Here is an 18,956-nt window from a genome sequence, read left to right as displayed (position 1 = left end):
TTCTGTATCTAGGTTGTCAAAAAAGCTGGTTTTACCTGTTCCTGGATCAACCGCTTTAAAAGAGCCGGCTGACCGCAAGATTGAGACTACACTCAAATCACTATACACTGCTACTGGCGTAGCTTTAAGGCCCACTATTGCTTGTGCGTGGATTTCTAAAGCCATAGTAAAGTGGTCAGGCACATTGCTAAGAGGACTTAGATACTATGGATAGGAGTGACATTGATTTGTTCTTGCGTCACATACAGGATTCTGCAGGGTTCATGGTAGAGGCCATGAAGGACCTTGGCATGCTGAATGCACGGGCTATTTCTGTGGCGGTCTCAGCACGCAGAGGACTCTGGCTACGCCAATAGACTGCGGATGCAGAATCCAAGATAAGGGTGGAGAACCTACCCTAAGTTCACAGGTCAGGCTCTGTTTGGGGACGCATTAGATGCGTGGATCTCCACGGCAACTGCGGGTAAGTCAACCTGTCTTCCCTCAGCAGCACCACCGGCTAGGAAATCTTATCCTTCACCTACACTGCAGTCCTTTCGGACCGCAAAATTTAAAAAATCCAAACCCCCTCCCACCTTCTTTAGAGGAGGTTGGGGAAAGTCCAGAAAAAACCTGCACCATTAGGTTCCCAGGAACAGAAACCAGGTTCTGCTTCCTCAAAATCTTCAGCAGGACGGTGGACCTCCTAGCCTGGAGGTCGTTGCAGGTGGGAGCAAAACTAAAAGCTTTCAGTCACGTTTAGGCGTCATCATGCCTAGAACCCTGGGTAAAGGGCACCACTGACTACCGCTGCATAGACCTTTTTACACTACACCTCTACAATCACTACCCCATCCACATGTCCCCTTCTATAACTGTTAGGGTCTCCTGCCCTGTGCTGCCACGTCGTCATGGCAACCGGGAGACAAGTGCTAGTGGAGTAACCTGAGCGCAGCTGATACTCCGGTTCGGGTCTTTTGCTGTGCAGTGGTTATAGGCTCTGTGCACGGCAGGGGATCCGGTGCTGGTTTTTGTGCTCACAGTCTGTGAGGTCTGAGTGGGGCGTGGACAGCACCTGCTTTATAAGGCCTCTTTTCAGGGTAAGCAGATGCTGCTGAATCTCTGTTGGTTAGTCAGTTCATGAAAGTTAGCCAGTACTGTGTAGCTTTGTATTTGTTTGTTGCTTACTGCAAATAGGCCTGGGGATTTGGTATTACACTCTGCCAATCCAGACCTAGCAGTAAGACTGGAGTCAGTCGTTTAGCTTGCTGGGGTTCTGTTATTACTCTGTGAACTTAGCAAGTTTGCGGCTGTATTCTAACACTTGCCTGTCTAATCCTGTCTCACTGTGCTAGGTGTCAGGGGTCAGTTTAGTGGCAGTAAGCTTAAACCTGTGCACTGCAAGTGAGAATCAGGATTGTGGAGGCTCTCCTTGTGTCTATCATTCCATCTCTGACCAAGGAGTTTACTGCCACACCCGTTGGTAACCCTTTAGGGTTTTGCTGTTGCCCTTAGCAACAGCATTTCGGGTTCTCTACGTATTAAGACACAACATCTTGCTTTTTACATCTGAGCAGTTCTAATACAAGGGAGATACCCAGTTCCTTAGCCTCTGGGCTTCTCTGTTCACTGTGTGTGTATTTTGTTACCCTATCACCTTCTGTGTACGTTATGTCATATTCCCCAGTTTGTCTGTGAGTCCATTTGTTTTGCATAACAGTTCAAACACCAGTACATTCCTGCAGACACTGGAGTGCATAACAGTTCTGACACTAGTACTTTCCTGCAGGCACTGGTGTGCATAACATATTCAGCAGCCTAATACTCCTGTTGAAATTTTGTGGGAATATGGAGCATACCCCTCAAAATACGTTGCAACAGGTGGTCGATCAGGTGCAGGTCCTGACTCGGCAATTTAATGATTTGTCCATTAAAATGCACACCTCCCAGGCTGCTGGCGGAGCTCCCGCAGCAGCAGCACCTGCAGGGGTTAAGGAGCCGAAAGTAAATCTCCCGGATCGTTTTTCTGGAGATCGCTCGCAGTTCTTTTGTTTCAAGGAGAGCTGCAAGCTATACTTCCGGCTTAGGCCTCAGTCTTCTGGGTCGGAGATTCAGCGGGTGGGCATAGTGATTTCCTTGCTACAAGGAGACCCACAGGTCTGGGCATATGGGTTGCAGCCTGACTGTCCGTCGCTTAAAAGTGTTGATGCTTTTTTTTACGGCACTGGGCATGTTGTATGATGACCCTGACAAGACGGCCTCAGCCGAGGCTCAGATTTCGATCCTTAAGCAAGGGCGAAGGCCAGTTGAGGTTTACTGTACGGAGTTTCGGAGGTTGGCCCATGATACCCAGTGGAATGACCCAGCCCTGAGACACCAGTACCGAAGAGGTCTTTCTAACCAGATAAAGGACCAACTGGTACAATATCCCTTGCCTGATAGCTTGGATCAGCTCATGCAGTTATCCATCCGGGTGGATAGACGGCTGAGAGAGCGTAGGCTTGAAAGGGAGACTGAGATTTCCTTCCTTCCCAAGGGAACCTCAGACTCTGAGGAATTTTCTGAGGAGCCTATGCAGATTGGGGCTACCCGCCTCTCCTCGCGTGAGAAGACGCGGAGGAGACAGCAGGGGTTGTGTTTGTACTGTGGGAATAAAGGTCATGTGGTAGTATCATGCCCAGAAAAGCCGGAAAACTTCAGGGCCTGAGGGTGATGGGAAATATCCTGTCAGGCCAGAAGTCAGAATTTCCCAAGAAGACTTTTATCATTCCGGTGACCTTGAAGATCCTCGGTCAAACTGTCAAGACTGAGGCCTTTGTGGACAGTGGGGCCGACGGGGTTTTTATGGACCGCCAATTCGCCCTAAAACACTCTGTTCCCTTAGTACCCTTGGCATCGGAAATTGAGATTTGTGGGTTAAACGGGGAACCATTATCCCAAGGTAAAATTACCTCTTGCACTAGCCAGATTTCTTTGTTTATTGGAGCCACACACTCTGAAAAATTGTCCTTTTATGTGACTGTCTGTACTTTTGCCCCATTGGTGTTGGGGTTACCCTGGTTAAGGGCCCACAATCCTCAATTTGACTGGGTCTCTGGGGAGATTCTTAGTTGGGGTACTGATTGTTTCAGGAGTTGCTTGAGCCTTCCAGTCAGGCTCTCGCAGCTAAGTTTGCCAGGATTGCCAGGGTGTTATGCAGATTTTGCGGACGTGTTCTCCAAAAAAGTTGCAGAGGTACTACCTCCCCATCGCCCCTATGACTGTGCCATTGATTTGTTGCCAAATGCTAAGCTTCCCAAGAGCAGGTTGTACTCCCTGTCACGTCCTGAGACTCAGGCTATGGCAGAGTACATTCAGGAGAACTTGGCTAAGGGATTTATCAGACCTTCACAGTCTCCAGTTGGGTCGGGGTTCTTCTTCGTGGGTAAAAAGGACGGTTCGTTGCGACCCTGCATCGACTTCAGGGAATTGAACCGTATCACGATTAAAAACTCATACCCACTGCCTCTCATTTCGGTCTTGTTTGACCAGCTTCGTACTGCCACCATTTTTTCTAAGATTGACCTACGCGGTGCGTACAATCTAATCCGAATAAGAGAGGGGGATGAATGGAAGACTGCCTTTAATACCCACTCAGGGCATTATGAATATTTGGTGATGCCTTTTGGGCTCTGTAATGCCCCGGCAGTCTTCCAGGATTTCATGAATGATGTGCTCAGGGAATATTTGGATAGATTCTTAGTTGTATACTTAGATGACATCCTAATCTTCTCCCATTCCCTGGAGGAACATCGGAAGCATGTACGCTTAGTCCTCCAGAAACTCAGAGACCACCGGCTTGGGGCGAAGCTGGAGAAGTGCGAATTTGAAGTTCAGCAAATCGCATTTCTAGGATATATTATCTCCCCAGAAGGTTTCCAAATGGAGGGTTCCAAGGTACAGGCAGTCCTGGATTGGGTGCAGCCCACTAGTTTGAAGGCGCTTCAGCGTTTCCTGGGCTTTGCGAATTTTTATAGACGATTTATCGCTGGATTTTCGTCTATAGTGGCGCCCTTGGTGGCACTCACTAAGAAAGGGGCGGATGTTGCTCACTGGTCTTGTGAGGCTAAAGCGGCTTTTGCCCGTCTCAAAAGGGCATTTGTTTCGGCCAAGGTGCTGCGACACCCAGATCCAGAGCGTCCTTTTGTGGTGGAGGTGGATGCCTCTGAGATGGGTATTGGGGCAGTGCTTTCTCAGATGGGAGTGTCTGATAATCGCCTTCATCCCTGTGCTTACTTTTCCCGTAAATTTTCGCCTGCCGAGATGAATTATGACGTGGGTAACCGGGAATTGTTGGCTATTAAGGATGCACTCGAGGAGTGGAGACACTGGCTTGAGGGGGCTAAGTTTGTGGTCTCAATTCTCACTGACCATAAGAATCTGGCATATTTAGAGTCAGCGAAGCGTCTCAATGCCAGGCAGGCACGATGGGCTTTGTTTTTTGCTCGCTTTAATTTTTTGATAACATATCGCCCTGGGTCAAAAAACATCAAGGCTGATGCGCTCTCGCGGAGTTTTGCTCCAATCCAGGAGACCACCGAGGAGCCGTTGCCCATTGTTTCCCCATCATGTATTAAAGTGGGCATTACCCAGGACCTCTTATCATTAGTCCTTAGAGCACAGGAGCAGGCTCCTCCAGACCTTCCGGTAGGTCTTTTGTTTGTGCCTCCTAGGTTAAGACAGCGAGTGTTCCTGGAATTCCATGCCAAGAAGTCGGCAGGTCACCCGGGTATTGCCAGAACTCGGGAGTTGCTATCTAGGGCGGTGTGGTGGCCCTCGGTGGCTAAGGATGTGGATCAGTGGGTTCGGGCATGTGACATCTGTGCCCGAAATAAGACTCCTAGAGGGGTTCCTGTTGGCCCATTACATCCACTCTCTATCCCATCTAAGCCATGGACCCACATTTCAATGGATTTTGTGGTGGACTTGCCCAAATCCTCGGGGATGACAGCCATCTGGGTTGTCGTTGACAGGTTTTCGAAGATGGCGCACTTCGTTCCACTGGTTGGGCTGCCATCAGCCAGACGCCTGTCTGAATTATTTATGCTGCATGTTGTGCGTCTCCACGGGTTGCCACTTGATGTGGTCTCTGACCGCGGATCCCAGTTTGTGGCCAAATTCTGGAGGGCATTTTGTTCCGATCTCCAGATTTCTGTCAGCTTGTCGTCAGGCTACCATCCGCAGTCTAATGGGCAGACTGAAAGGGTGAACCAGTCCTTGGAGCAGTTCCTCAGGTGTTATGTCTCCAAGTGTCAGACTGACTGGGTTGCTCATCTGTCCATGGCGGAGTTTGCCTATAACAACGCGGCTCACTCTGCTACAGGGATCTCTCCCTTCCTTTGTGTGTATGGGCATCATCCTAAGGCCAATTCTTTTGACCCCCTGGACTCCACGCCTGGTGGTTCCTCTGTGGTTTCGGTCCTTAGAGGTATTTGGCGGAAAGTGAAGAAAGCCCTTGTGTCTGTGTCATTAGTGACCAAAAGGGTTTTTGATAAGCGGAAAAGACCCTGCAGCTTCAAATTAGGAGACTTCGTCTGGTTGTCTACCAAGAATTTGAAGTTGAGACAGCCATCTCATAAGTTAGGGCCCCGGTTCATCGGCCCTTATAAGATCACCAGGGTTATCAATCCGGTGGCATTTCAGTTAGATCTGCCCCGTTCTTTGGGTATCAATAAAACATTTCATTGTTCCCTTTTAAAACGGGCGATTAGTAATCCTTCTTCCAGTGGAAGACCTTCCCCTCTTCTGATACGTGGCCAGAGGGAGTTTGTTGTTGAAAGGATTCTTGACTCCAAGGTGGTTCGGGGTCGGCTGTCATTTTTGGTGCACTGGAAGGGGTATGGCCCGGAGGAGCGGTCGTGGGTGCGCAGTTGTGATCTTCATGCCCCCAGACTGATACGCTCTTTCTTCTCACAGTTCCCCGATAAACCCGGTGGTAGGGGTTCTTTGACCCCTCGTCAGAGGGGGGGTACTGTTAGGGTCTCCTGCCCTGTGCTGCCACGTCGTCATGGCAACCGGGAGACAAGTGCTAGTGGAGTAACCTGAGCGCAGCTGATACTCCGGTTCGGGTCTTTTGCTGTGCAGTGGTTATAGGCTCTGTGCACGGCAGGGGATCCGGTGCTGGTTTTTGTGCTCACAGTCTGTGAGGTCTGAGTGGGGCGTGGACAGCACCTGCTTTATAAGGCCTCTTTTCAGGGTAAGCAGATGCTGCTGAATCTCTGTTGGTTAGTTAGTTCATGAAAGTTAGCCAGTACTGTGTAGCTTTGTATTTGTTTGTTGCTTACTGCAAATAGGCCTGGGGATTTGGTATTACACTCTGCCAATCCAGACCTAGCAGTAAGACTGGAGTCAGTCGTTTAGCTTGCTGGGGTTCTGTTATTACTCTGTGAACTTAGCAAGTTTGCGGCTGTATTCTAACACTTGCCTGTCTAATCCTGTCTCACTGTGCTAGGTGTCAGGGGTCAGTTTAGTGGCAGTAAGCTTAAACCTGTGCACTGCAAGTGAGAATCAGGATTGTGGAGGCTCTCCTTGTGTCTATCATTCCATCTCTGACCAAGGAGTTTACTGCCACACCCGTTGGTAACCCTTTAGGGTTTTGCTGTTGCCCTTAGCAACAGCATTTCGGGTTCTCTACGTATTAAGACACAACATCTTGCTTTTTACATCTGAGCAGTTCTAATACAAGGGAGATACCCAGTTCCTTAGCCTCTGGGCTTCTCTGTTCACTGTGTGTGTATTTTGTTACCCTATCACCTTCTGTGTACGTTATGTCATATTCCCCAGTTTGTCTGTGAGTCCATTTGTTTTGCATAACAGTTCAAACACCAGTACATTCCTGCAGACACTGGAGTGCATAACAGTTCTGACACTAGTACTTTCCTGCAGGCACTGGTGTGCATAACAATAACAACACAGACAACCACATGCACAACCTTCACTACCATCTCTCACCACAAGCAGGCACAACCTACATCTCAGTCACACATTAACACAACTCCACCTCGCTCAACCACTCACACAACAACAATGCCCCTGCCTCTACAACACCCACAGCACCACCCAAACACACTACCCCCATACCTAGCACACACCTTTCAAAAATACCCCACCTCTCCACCACCCCTTTTTCTACAACACTACTTTCACATTCTCCACACCCCACTCACACAAAAAGACAACCACTGCCCACACAACATCCTCCACCAAAATAACACACACCACATGTAGACTTCAACCCCCCATGATCACTCACCCCTAGGGCACAACATATACAGACACAAGGCAACATCCACACCCCTGGTCACACCAGCACATCCAAGCCCCACACCATCTTGCTCTCACCTAGCACAATCCCCATACCCCTGCCAAACACCACTCCACCATCCACACCACCTTTACCAACCAACCCAATCCATCACATCCACAACCACACAATAATACATACACCACAAATGGTCACCATCCACCCACATAAACCCATGCTAAAACACACCCCAATGTCACCATCAAACACAGTCACCCATCCCTCTGGCCCACACATCCACAACTCCACCAACTTTACCAACTCCTGCCTGCTCACCCATCCCTCCCCCTACCCCACAGCAACTATACATTACCCATCCACATTCCTGCACGCTTCTCAATAACCACTACACACACAAGTACAGCCCTACTACAACCAATCCCCTTCACCCTCCCTCCCACCACTACCAAATCCCCACAACTTTCCCCACCCTCCATAATCCCTATCACAACACATCACTAAACTAATCACATAACAACTATGTCCCTACCCCTTATCCTCCTACTACCTTTAGCCAACTACACCACCTATGCACCCCCTCTATCATACCCAACACCCCCATCTAAAGCCCACCATACACGAAACCTTGCACACACGCGCACGGCCACAGACACACACAGACACACACACACTCACTCACTCTACCTCCATTCACTCTCAAACATTCTCATCCTCCCCACAGGACACCCGCCACCACTGACACCAGGTACATAGACCATTTTACACTGCACCTCTACAATAACAATCCCATCCACATATCCCCTTCTCTAACCAAACACCACATGCACAAACTTCCCCACCCCACCCCCACAAACTGTCACAACCTACATTGCAGTCCCACAGCCACACCTTAACACAACTCCACATCACTAAACCACACCCGCAATATCAATGCACCTGCCTCTCCAACAACAGCACCTCACAAGACCACCCCTCAAACACACTACCACCATATTTCCACTGTTCACCCACTCACAAGATCCTGCACCCATTCACCATCACATTCCCTTTTGTCATACTACATCTACCCACAAACAAATCTCCTATTCCACCAATACAAACTATACAACTACTATTCTACACCTTCACTTTTCAGTAGAGATTACGGGGGTGTAGCCCCTTATGACGGTGTGAAGAGCGCCCGTAGGGCGCGATGAATCACCTAGTATATTATAATAGTCATGCTAAAAGTCTGCCGACGATTCGAACTAAGCCGCTCTTATCTTTGTCCAGTCACTAACCTTCTACCAGTGTGCTATGCCGTGCCAGGCCTCTGAAAGTATATGCAAGAGAAAGCAACAGCACAGGCCTGAAACAGGCAGTTGCCATTATGACATCACAGCATGACTTCACACTCCCCACCAGACCGGCTAGGACTGGTTATTTCTGGTTTGAGGCCCTTGTCTTTTACATGACTGACCTAAGGGAAATCTGATTTCACTTATTATTTAAAACTATATGAGAAAAAAAAAATATTACTACCATTTGCCCGCAGTTTTGCTCGCTTAGTGGCATCTAATATTGTGATGTATATGTTATATTGTACACATAGGGCCTGATTCAGGTTGGATCGCAATCGCAATAAGCAATCCAACGGCAAAAATTGCTAAGAGGATGCGGGCTCACGAGCAGGGCCCGTCCTGCGCATACACCCGCATTTTCTACAGAGGCGGTTGCGGGGCGGAAACGCTCTATTTCCAAGGCGGAGACTGGTTGTTGCGGGGACGAGGCTTCAAAATGGGGGCAGCAACGGAGAAACAGGGGGCGTAGTCGGGCGGCTGCGTGAAGTCACATGTAGCTGCTATGGTCACAAAAATGTTGGCAGGCCTATTCCGGGCACCTGACATGTGGGGCGGACTACAGGCAGAGACGGTAGCTCATGGGGTGGGGCAGCAACGCTCCATTTCCAAGGCGGAGACGGAGCATTGCGGGGACAAGGCTTCAAAACAGGGGGGGGGGGGGCAACAGAGAAACAGGGGGCGTAGTTGGGCGGCTATGTGATATCTCACGCAGCCGATGCGATCACAAAAATGGCTGCGAGCCTCCTGTGGGCGCCTGACATGCGGGGTGGACTAGCCCTGTGTTGGGCGTCCCCCCGCATGTCAGAGAATCTGATCGTAGATGTGCTAAATTTAGCACACCTACGATCAGGTCTGAATCATCCCCATGGGGGAAAAAAAGGCACAAATTATGTGATTTTAGTTTTGTTTGAAAACAAAAAAACAAAACCAGTCACGGCGGTTTGGCAAAAACCAAATACAAAGCCAGATGACGAATCAGGGCCAAATCCAGCAAAAATGGTCCTGTGCACATCTCTAGTAATATTCTAAGATCACATTGAGTTTTCTAGCATTGTATGCCTAGGTATGTGCTGATATGAGACATTCCCTTTAACTCCTGTTTGGGGTATTCAGGGTTTAATTAATTATTCCTGTAGTTTAGCTGGTCATTCAAAACTTTGGATCAGTGCTACCATATGGTTCCTACTGGTCTGCACATGTGCACTGATGTTGCTTGCTGACTGGTAGCTGCATTAGAAGTTGTTGCATTCCACAGGAGGAGCTAGCTGCATGGTAGATGCTAGAATCAAGTGGGCTAAGGGATCTTTTCCGTCTGGGGGAGGAGCCACAACACAAGGGGGAGGAGCTAGGCCAGCGGGATAGTTCCTCTACTATCCACGCCACCAACTATATCCACGCCACCAACTATTACCTTTAGTAATCAGGTGGCGAGCGAAGCGAGCCACCGAGCCCGAAGCGCGGCGAGCGAAGCGAGCCCGCGAGGGTACTTTTCGGGTACCCTGTTCGCCCGTAGCTCCTCCCCCTGGTGACGTGTCTCCTCCCCTAGATACGTCAGAAGGTCCCTTCTCCCACTCCGATATAGAATCAACCCTAGCTGCATATATCCAATTTTGCATTCCACATGAGATGCACAGTCCGGGAGCACCAGTGCCACGTGTTACACATGGTACCCTGAGGTTACCGGCAGAGAGGTACATCTCTGCCTGACCGATTACGCGACTTAAGTGTTGAACAGTGTAATTTTTTTTATTTATTTTTTGCGCTTTGCCCTTTGGGACCTTGTGTTAATATTGTTGCTATAGGAGGTGATACCACTACCAGGCAGGCCATGTGGTCCAAATTAAACTACTGTATATGTAATTTGCCGCCTTTTTGCACATTGGGGCTAATTCAGACCTGATCACTCGCTAGCTGTTTTTTGCAGTCCTGCGTTCATATAGTCACCGCCCATAGGGGAGTGTAATTTAGCTGTGCAAGTGTGCAATCACATGTGCAGCCGAGCGGTACAAAAATATTTTGTGCAGTCTCTGAGTAGCCCTGGACTTACTCAGCTGCTGCGATTACTTCAGCCTGTCCGGGACCGGAATTGACGTCAGACACCCGCTCTGCAAACGCTTGGGAGCGCCTGCGTTTTTCCATCCACTCCCAGAAAACGGTCAGTTGACACCCACAAAAGCCTTCTTTCTGTCAATCAGCTTGCGATCGCCCGTGCGAATGGATTCTTCGCACAAACCCATCGCAGAACAACGAATCGCTTTGTACCTGTGTGACGCGCCTGCTCACTGCGATGCATGCGCATGCAGTTTTGACCTGATCGCAGCACTGCAAAAACCACTAGCGAGCGTTCAGGTCTGAATTACCCCCATTATTTTATTGGTATAAACATAGTTGCCTACGCTCCCTCATTCTGCAGGAGACTCCCTGAAATAGAAGCAATCTCCCTGACTCCCTGAATAGTCCAGCAATCTCCGTGATTGCACCTTAACCCCATTGTGCAGCTGTTACATTCTTGGGGGGAAAAAATAATTCACAGATACATACATTCAAATGGGAACATCAGTGCCATTTCCCTGCATTGGTTATAAGACACAATGATCCCTATGGCTACATACATTTTAAAATAAGATTTTACTTACCGGTAAATCTATTTCTCGTAGTCTGTAGTGGATGCTGGGGACTCCGTAAGGACCATGGGGAATAGCGGGCTCCGCAGGAGACTGGGCACTCTAAAGAAAGATTTAGTACTATCTGGTGTGCACTGGCTCCTCCCTCCATGCCCCTCCTCCAGACCCCAGTTAAGGAAACTGTGCCCGGAAGAGCAGACATTATAAGGAAAGGATTTTGGAATCTCGGGTAAGACTCATACCAGCCACACCAATCACACCGTATAACTTGTGATACATTTATCCAGTCAACAGTATGAACAACAACAGGGCATCAACAATGGATGCCAACATAACATAACCCATTATTAAGCAATAACTATGTACACGTATTGCAGAAAGTCCGCACTTGGGACGGGCGCCCAGCATCCACTACGGACTACGAGAAATAGATTTACCGGTAAGTAAAATCTTATTTTCTCTGACGTCCTAGTGGATGCTGGGGACTCCGTAAGGACCATGGGGATTATACCAAAGCTCCCAAACGGGCGGGAGAGTGCGGATGACTCTGCAGCACCGAATGGGCAAACTCAAGGTCCTCCTCAGCCAGGGTATCAAACTTGTAGAATTTTGCAAATGTGTTTGAACCCGACCAAGTAGCAGCTCGGCAAAGCTGTAATGCCGAGACCCCTCGGGCAGCCGCCCAAGAAGAGCCCACCTTCCTTGTGGAATGGGCTTTCACTGATTTTGGATGCGGCAATCCAGCCGCAGAATGAGCCTGCTGAATCGTGTTACAGATCCAGCGGGCAACGGTTTGCTTTGAAGCAGGAGCACCCAACTTGTTGGGGGCATATAGGATAAACACCGAGTCAGTTTTCCTGACTCCAGCCGTTCGGGCTACATAAATCTTCAAAGCCCTGACTACATCTAGTAACCTCGAATCCTCCAAGTCACTAGTAGCCGCAGGCACTACAATAGGTTGGTTCAGATGAAAAGATGACACCACCTTTGGCAGATATTGGGGATGAGTTCGCAATTCTGCCCTGTCCATATGAAAAACCAGATAGGGGCTTTTACATGACAAAGCCGCCAATTCTGACACACGCCTAGCCGAAGCTAATGCCAATAGCATGACCACCTTCCACGTGAGATACTTTAGCTCCACGGTCTTAAGTGGTTCAAACCAGTGGGATTTTAGGAAACCCAACACCACGTTGAGATCCCAAGGTGCCACTGGTGGCACAAAAGGGGGCTGAATATGTAGCACTCCCTTAACAAACGTCTGAACTTCAGGAAGAGACGCCAGTTCCTTTTGAAAGAAAATGGATAGGGCCGAAATCTGGACCTTTATGGATCCCAACTTCAAGCCCATAGTCACTCCAGACTGTAGAAAGTGCAGAAATCTGCCCAGTTGGAATCCCTCTGTAGGGGCCTTCCTGGCCTCACACCAAGCAACATATTTTCGCCATATGCGGTGATAATGCTTTGCTGTCACGTCCTTCCTAGCCTTTATCAGCGTAGGAATAACTTCCTCCGGAATGCCTTTTTCCGCTAGGATCCGGCGTTCAACCGCCATGCCGTCAAACGCAGCCGCGGTAAGTCTTGGAACAGGCAGGGCCCCTGTTGCAACAGGTCCTGTCTGAGAGGCAGAGGCCATGGGTCCTCTGTGACCATTTCTTGCAATTCCAAGGCCTTCTTGGCCAATCCGGAACAATGAGTATTGTTCTCACTCCTCTTCTTCTTACGATTCTCAGTACCTTGGGTATGAGAGGAAGAGGAGGGAACACATAGACCGACTGGAACACCCACGGTGTTACCAGGGCGTCCACAGCTATCGCCTGAGGGTCTCTTGACCTGGCGCAATACCGTTGCAGCTTTTTGTTGAGACGGGACGCCATCACGTCTACCTGTGGCAGTTCCCATCGATTTGCAATCTGAATGAAGACTTCGTGATGAAGTCCCCACTCTCCCGGGTGAAGGTCGTGCCTGCTGAGGAAGTCTGCTTCCCAGTTGTCCACCCCCGGAATGAACACTGCTGACAGTGCTTGTACGTGATTCTCCGCCCACCGAAGAATCCTGGTGGCCTCCGCCATCGCGACTCTGCTTCTTGTGCCGCCCTGGCGGTTTACATGCGCCACCGCGGTGATGTTGTCTGACTGAATCAGCACCGGTTGGTTGCGAAGCAGGGGCTCCGCTTGACTCAGGGCGTTGAATATGGCCTTTAGTTCCAGGATATTTATGTGCAGACAAGTTTCCTGACTTGACCACAACCCTTGGAAGTTTCTTCCCTGAGTGACTGCCCCCCACCCTCGGAGGCTCGCATCCGTGGTCACCAGGACCCAGTCCTGTATGCCGAATCTGCGGCCCTCGAGAAGGTGAGCACTCTGTAGCCACCACAGAAGAGACACCCTGGCCCTGGGGGACAGGGTGATCAGCCGATGCATCTGAAGATGCGATCCGGACCATTTGTCCAACAGATCCCATTGAAAGATCCTCGCATGGAACCTGCCGAAGGGAATAGCTTCGTACGATGCCACCATCTTTCCCAGGACTCGCGTGCAGTGATGCACCGTCACCTGTTTCGGTTTTAAGAGGTCTCTGACTAGAGTCACAAGCTCTTCATCCTTCTCCGTTGGGAGAAACACCTTCTTCTGGTTTGTGTCCAGAATCATGCCCAGAAAGGGCAGACGCGTCGTAGGAATCAGCTGCGACTTTGGGATATTCAGAATCCAGCCATGCTGTTGCAACACTTCCTGTGAGTGCGCTACGCTGATCTGCAACTGCTCCCTTGACCTCGCCTTTATGAGGAGATCGTCCAAGTATGGGATAACTGTGACTCCTTGCTTTCTCAGGATCACCATCATTTCTGCCATTACCTTGGTAAATATTCTTGGTGCCGTGGACAGGCCAAACGGCAACGTCTGGAATTGGTAATGACAGTCCTGTACCACAAATCTGAGGTACTCATGATGAGGCGGATAAATGGGGACATGCAAGTAAGCATCTTTGATGTCCAGAGACACCATAAAATCCCCCTCTTCCAGGCTTGCAATGACCGCTCTGAGCGATTCCATCTTGAACTTGAATCTTTTCAGATAAATGTTCAGGGACTTTAAATTTAATATAGGTCTGACCGAACCGTCCGGTTTCGGTACCACAAACATTGTGGAACAGTATCCCTTCCCCTGTTGACGAAGGGGAACCTTTACCACCACCTGCTGGAGAAATAGCTTGTGAATTGCCGCTACCACTACTTCCCTTTCTATGGGGGAAGCTGGCAGGGCCGATTTTAGGTAACGTTGAGGGGGCATCACCTCGAATTCCAGCTTGTATCCCTGAGACACAATCTATATAGCCCAGGGATCCACCTGTGAGCGAACCCACTGGTGGCTGAAATGTCGGAGACGCGCCCCCACCGCTCCTGGCTCCACCCGTGGAGCCCCAGCGTCATGCGGTGGATTTAGTGGAAGCCGGGGAGGACTTCTGTTCCTGGGAACTAGCTGTAAGGTGCAGCTTTTTTCCTCTGCCCCTGCCTCTAGCAAGAAAGGAAGCACCTCTGACCTTCTTGCTTCTTTGTGCGCGAAAGGACTGCATTTGGTAATACGGTGCTTTCTTCGGTTGTGAGGGAATATATGGCAAAAAGTTTGACTTCCCAGCAGTAGCTGTGGAAACCAGGTCCGAGAGACCGTCCCCAAACAATTCCTCACCCTTGTAAGGTAACACCTCCATGTGTTTTTTGGAGTCGGCATCACCTGTCCACTGCCGAGTCCACAGGACCCTCCTGGCAGAAATTGACATTGCATTAATTCTAGAGCCCAGTAGGCAAATGTCCCTCTGGGCATCCCTCATATATAGGACAGTGTCTTTTATATGCCCCAGGGTCAGCATAATGGTATCCCTGTCTAAGGTATCCATTTCCTCAGACAGATTATCTGTCCACGCTGCTACAGCACTACACATCCACGCCGACGCAATTGCCGGCCTCAGTAGAGTCCCTGAATGTGTATAAACAGATTTCAGGATACTTTCCTGCTTTCTATCTGCAGGATCCTTTAGGGAGGCCGTATCCTGCGACGGCAGGGCCACCTTCTTAGATAAGCGTGTGAGAGCTTTATCTACCCTAGGGGAGGATTCCCAGCCCATCCTGTCCTCTGGCGGGAAAGGGTACGCCATAAGTAACCTTTTGGAAATCAGGACTTTCTTATCCGGGGAATCCCACGCTCTTTCACATAACTCATTTAACTCATGTGAAGGGGGAAAAGTCACCTCTTGCTTTTTCTCCCCATACATATAAACCCTCTTGTCAGGTACAGGGTTTACCTCTGATATGTGTAAAATATCCTTCATCGCTATAATCATGTAACGTATAGCTTTTGTCATTTTTGGTTGCAATTTTGCATCATCGTCATTGACACTGGAGTCAGAATCCGTGTCGACATCTGTGTCAACCATTTTGGATAGTGGGCGCTTTTGAGACCCTGAGGGCCTCTGCGCTGTAGGATCAGGCAAGGGTTGAGACCCTGACTGGCCCGAGGTATCAGCTTTATCCAACCTTTTATGTAAGGAGTTTACATTATCATTTAACACCTTCCACATATCCATCCAATCAGGTGTCGGCACCGTCGGCGGCGACACGTCAGTCAACTGCACTTGCTCTGCCTCCACATAGCCCTCTTCGTCAAACATGTCGACACGCGCGTACCGACACACCACACACACAGGGGAAGCTCTAAATGAGGACAGGACCCCCACAAGGCCTTTTGGAGAGACAGAGAGAGAGTCTGCCAGCACACACCCCAGCGCTATATGACCCAGGGATTACACAGTAACTTAGTGTTTACCCAGTAGCTGCTGTATTATGATTTATGCGCCTAAATTTATGTGCCCCCCCCTCTCTTTTTTACCCTTCTACCGTGATTCTGCAGGGGAGAGCCTGGGGAGCTTCCTCTCAGCGGAGCTGTGGAAGGAAAATGGCGCTGGTGAGTGCTGAGGAAGAAGGCCCCGCCCCCTCAGCGGCGGGCTTCTGTCCCGCGATTTTTAGTAAAATAAATGGCGGGGGCTCATACATATAACAGTGTGCCACTGTCTATATGCAGCATTTGCCAGGAGGTAACAATTGCTGCCCAGGGCGCCCCCCCCTGCGCCCTGCACCCTACAGTGACCGGAGTGTGTGGGTTAGTGTGGGCGCAATGGCGCACAGCTGCAGTGCTGTGCGCTACCTCATGTGAAGAGAGGAGTCTTCTACCGCCGATTTCGATGTCTTCTCCGCTTCTGCCGGCTTCTGTCTTCTGGCTCTGCGAGGGGGACGGCGGCGCGGCTCCGGGAACGGATGACAAGGTCAGGTCCTGTGTTCAATCCCTCTGGAGCTAATGGTGTCCAGTAGCCTAAGAAGCGCAACCTAGCCGCAGTTAGTAGGTTTGCTTCTCTCCCCTCAGTCCCTTGTAGCAGAGAGTCTGTTGCCAGCAGAAGCTCTCTGAAAATAAAAAACCTAACTAAAATACTTTCTTATTAGCAAGCTGAGGAGAGCTCACTAAAAGCACCCAGCTCTGTCCGGGCACAGATTCTAACTGGGGTCTGAAGGAGGGGCATGGAGGGAGGAGCCAGTGCACACCAGATAGTACTAAATCTTTCTTTAGAGTGCCCAGTCTCCTGCAGAGCCCGCTATTCCTCATGGTCCTTACGGAGTCCCCAGCATCCACTAGGACGTCAGAGAAATAAAGTTTCTCGTGGCCACTTATAGTATATGAAACCTCATGTAAAGCACAATACACAAACAAATTCTGCAAAATATAAGAGTCTTTCATAGGCAAACGCAGGAGGGGTTTCTGGTTGCCTGGAAACCCCCCTCCTCTTGGCAAGTGGCTCAAATTATGACCATAGCAATGTTATATAATACGATTACTAGAGCTGCCCCAACATCATGCAGTTTAAGGAACAGAGCAGAGCTGCTGCACATGCCCAGTGGTAGAAGCTTCTTCTACCAAGTTTGCAGTGTGTGTGGTTCTGAGTCCTCAGTCAGTGCACTGGACCCAGTGGCGGATCCAGACTTAACTTTTAGGGGGGGCGGTTTAAGAATTATGACTCCTCCCCCTAATCATAGCCCCTCCCACTTAGTAATGCCCTTCCCGTTCGCTTCTAAAATTTCCTATTGTTGCCATTACTAATAAAATGTTGCCAGTTAGTGGAGAGAACCCTGCGCACTGGTGATATAGACTGGCGAATCGCCATTCCTTCCATCAGGGGTGGTAGAGGCTAAGACAGTAGGGCAATTTAAACATGCATGGGATAGACATAAGGATATTCTTACAAAGAAATAAGGATCAGATAAGGTTAGAGATAAAAATAATGTAAAAAAAAAAAAAGGGGCAGACTAGATGGGCCAAGTGGTTCTTATCTGCCGACAAATTCTGTTTCTACAGCACAGAGAATGAGCCGAAATTCACATTATAGCACAGTGTATGAGCTGAAATTCACATTGTAGCACACAGTATGATACGAAATTCACATTATAGCACACTGAATGAGCCGAAATTCACATTATAGCACACTGAATGAGCCGAAATTCACATTATAGCACACTGAATGAGCTGAAATTCACATTATAGCACACTGAATGAGCTGAAATTCACATTATAGCACACTGAATGAGCCGAAATTCACATTATAGCACGCAGAATGAGCCAAAATTCACATTATAGCACGCAGAATGAGCTGAAATTCACATCATAGCACACTGAATGAGCCGAAATTCACATCATAGCACACTGTAGGAGCTGAAATTCACATTATAGCACACTGTATGAGCTGAAATTCACCTTATAGCACACGGTACGAGACGAAATTCACATTATAGCACACTAAAGGAGCCGAAATTCACATTGTAGCACACTGAATGAGCCGAAATTCACATTATAGCACACTGTATGAGCCGAAATTCACCTTATAGCACACGGTACAAGCCGAAATTCACATTATAGCATACTGAATGAGCCGAAATTCACATTGTAGCACACTGAATGAGCCGAAATTCACATTATAGCACACTGTATGAGCTGAAATTCACATGATAGCACACTGAATGAGCTGAAATTCACATTATAGCACACTGAATGAGCCGAAATTCACATTATAGCACACTGAATGAGCCGAAATTCACATTATAGCACAATGTATGAGCCGAAATTCACATTACAGCACACTGAATGAGCCGAAATTCACATTATAGCACACTGTATGAGCCGAAATTCACATAGCACACAGAAAGAGCTGAAATTCAGATTATAGCACACTGAATGAGCCGAAATTCACATTATAGCACACTGTATGAGCCGAAATTCACATTACAGCACGTAGAATGAGCCGAAATTCACATTACAGTACACTGAATGAGCCAAAATAATGCAGGCACTGGGGGCAAGGGGAATTCTACCCCCTAATTAACTTACACTGGGGCAGCGAGGAAAAAAAACACAGGGGAGCCTGCCCCCTTCTTTACTCCGAGTATTGCAGCGTAAGGGCTTAAACAGTATCTCACCCCAAGCTGCGGGCCTGCGGATCTTTGTCCCGTGTCTCACTGTCTGAGGTCCGCTTCTGAACTGGAGGTCCTCTGCCAGATCAGTCATGTGTCCCGCCACTCCACTCAAATGGCCATCGAGCTGTCCCTGTCTTGGAGAGACATGGCACACCGACACTTTAGCTAGGAGGGGAGGGGGGGAGACGTGGCACACACAC

The sequence above is a fragment of the Pseudophryne corroboree genome, chromosome 1 (genome assembly GCF_028390025.1).
Source record: "Pseudophryne corroboree isolate aPseCor3 chromosome 1, aPseCor3.hap2, whole genome shotgun sequence".
Classification (NCBI taxonomy): domain Eukaryota; kingdom Metazoa; phylum Chordata; class Amphibia; order Anura; family Myobatrachidae; genus Pseudophryne; species Pseudophryne corroboree.
The sequence above is the reverse complement of the archived record's forward strand: the minus strand, read 5'-3'. Positions refer to the sequence as shown.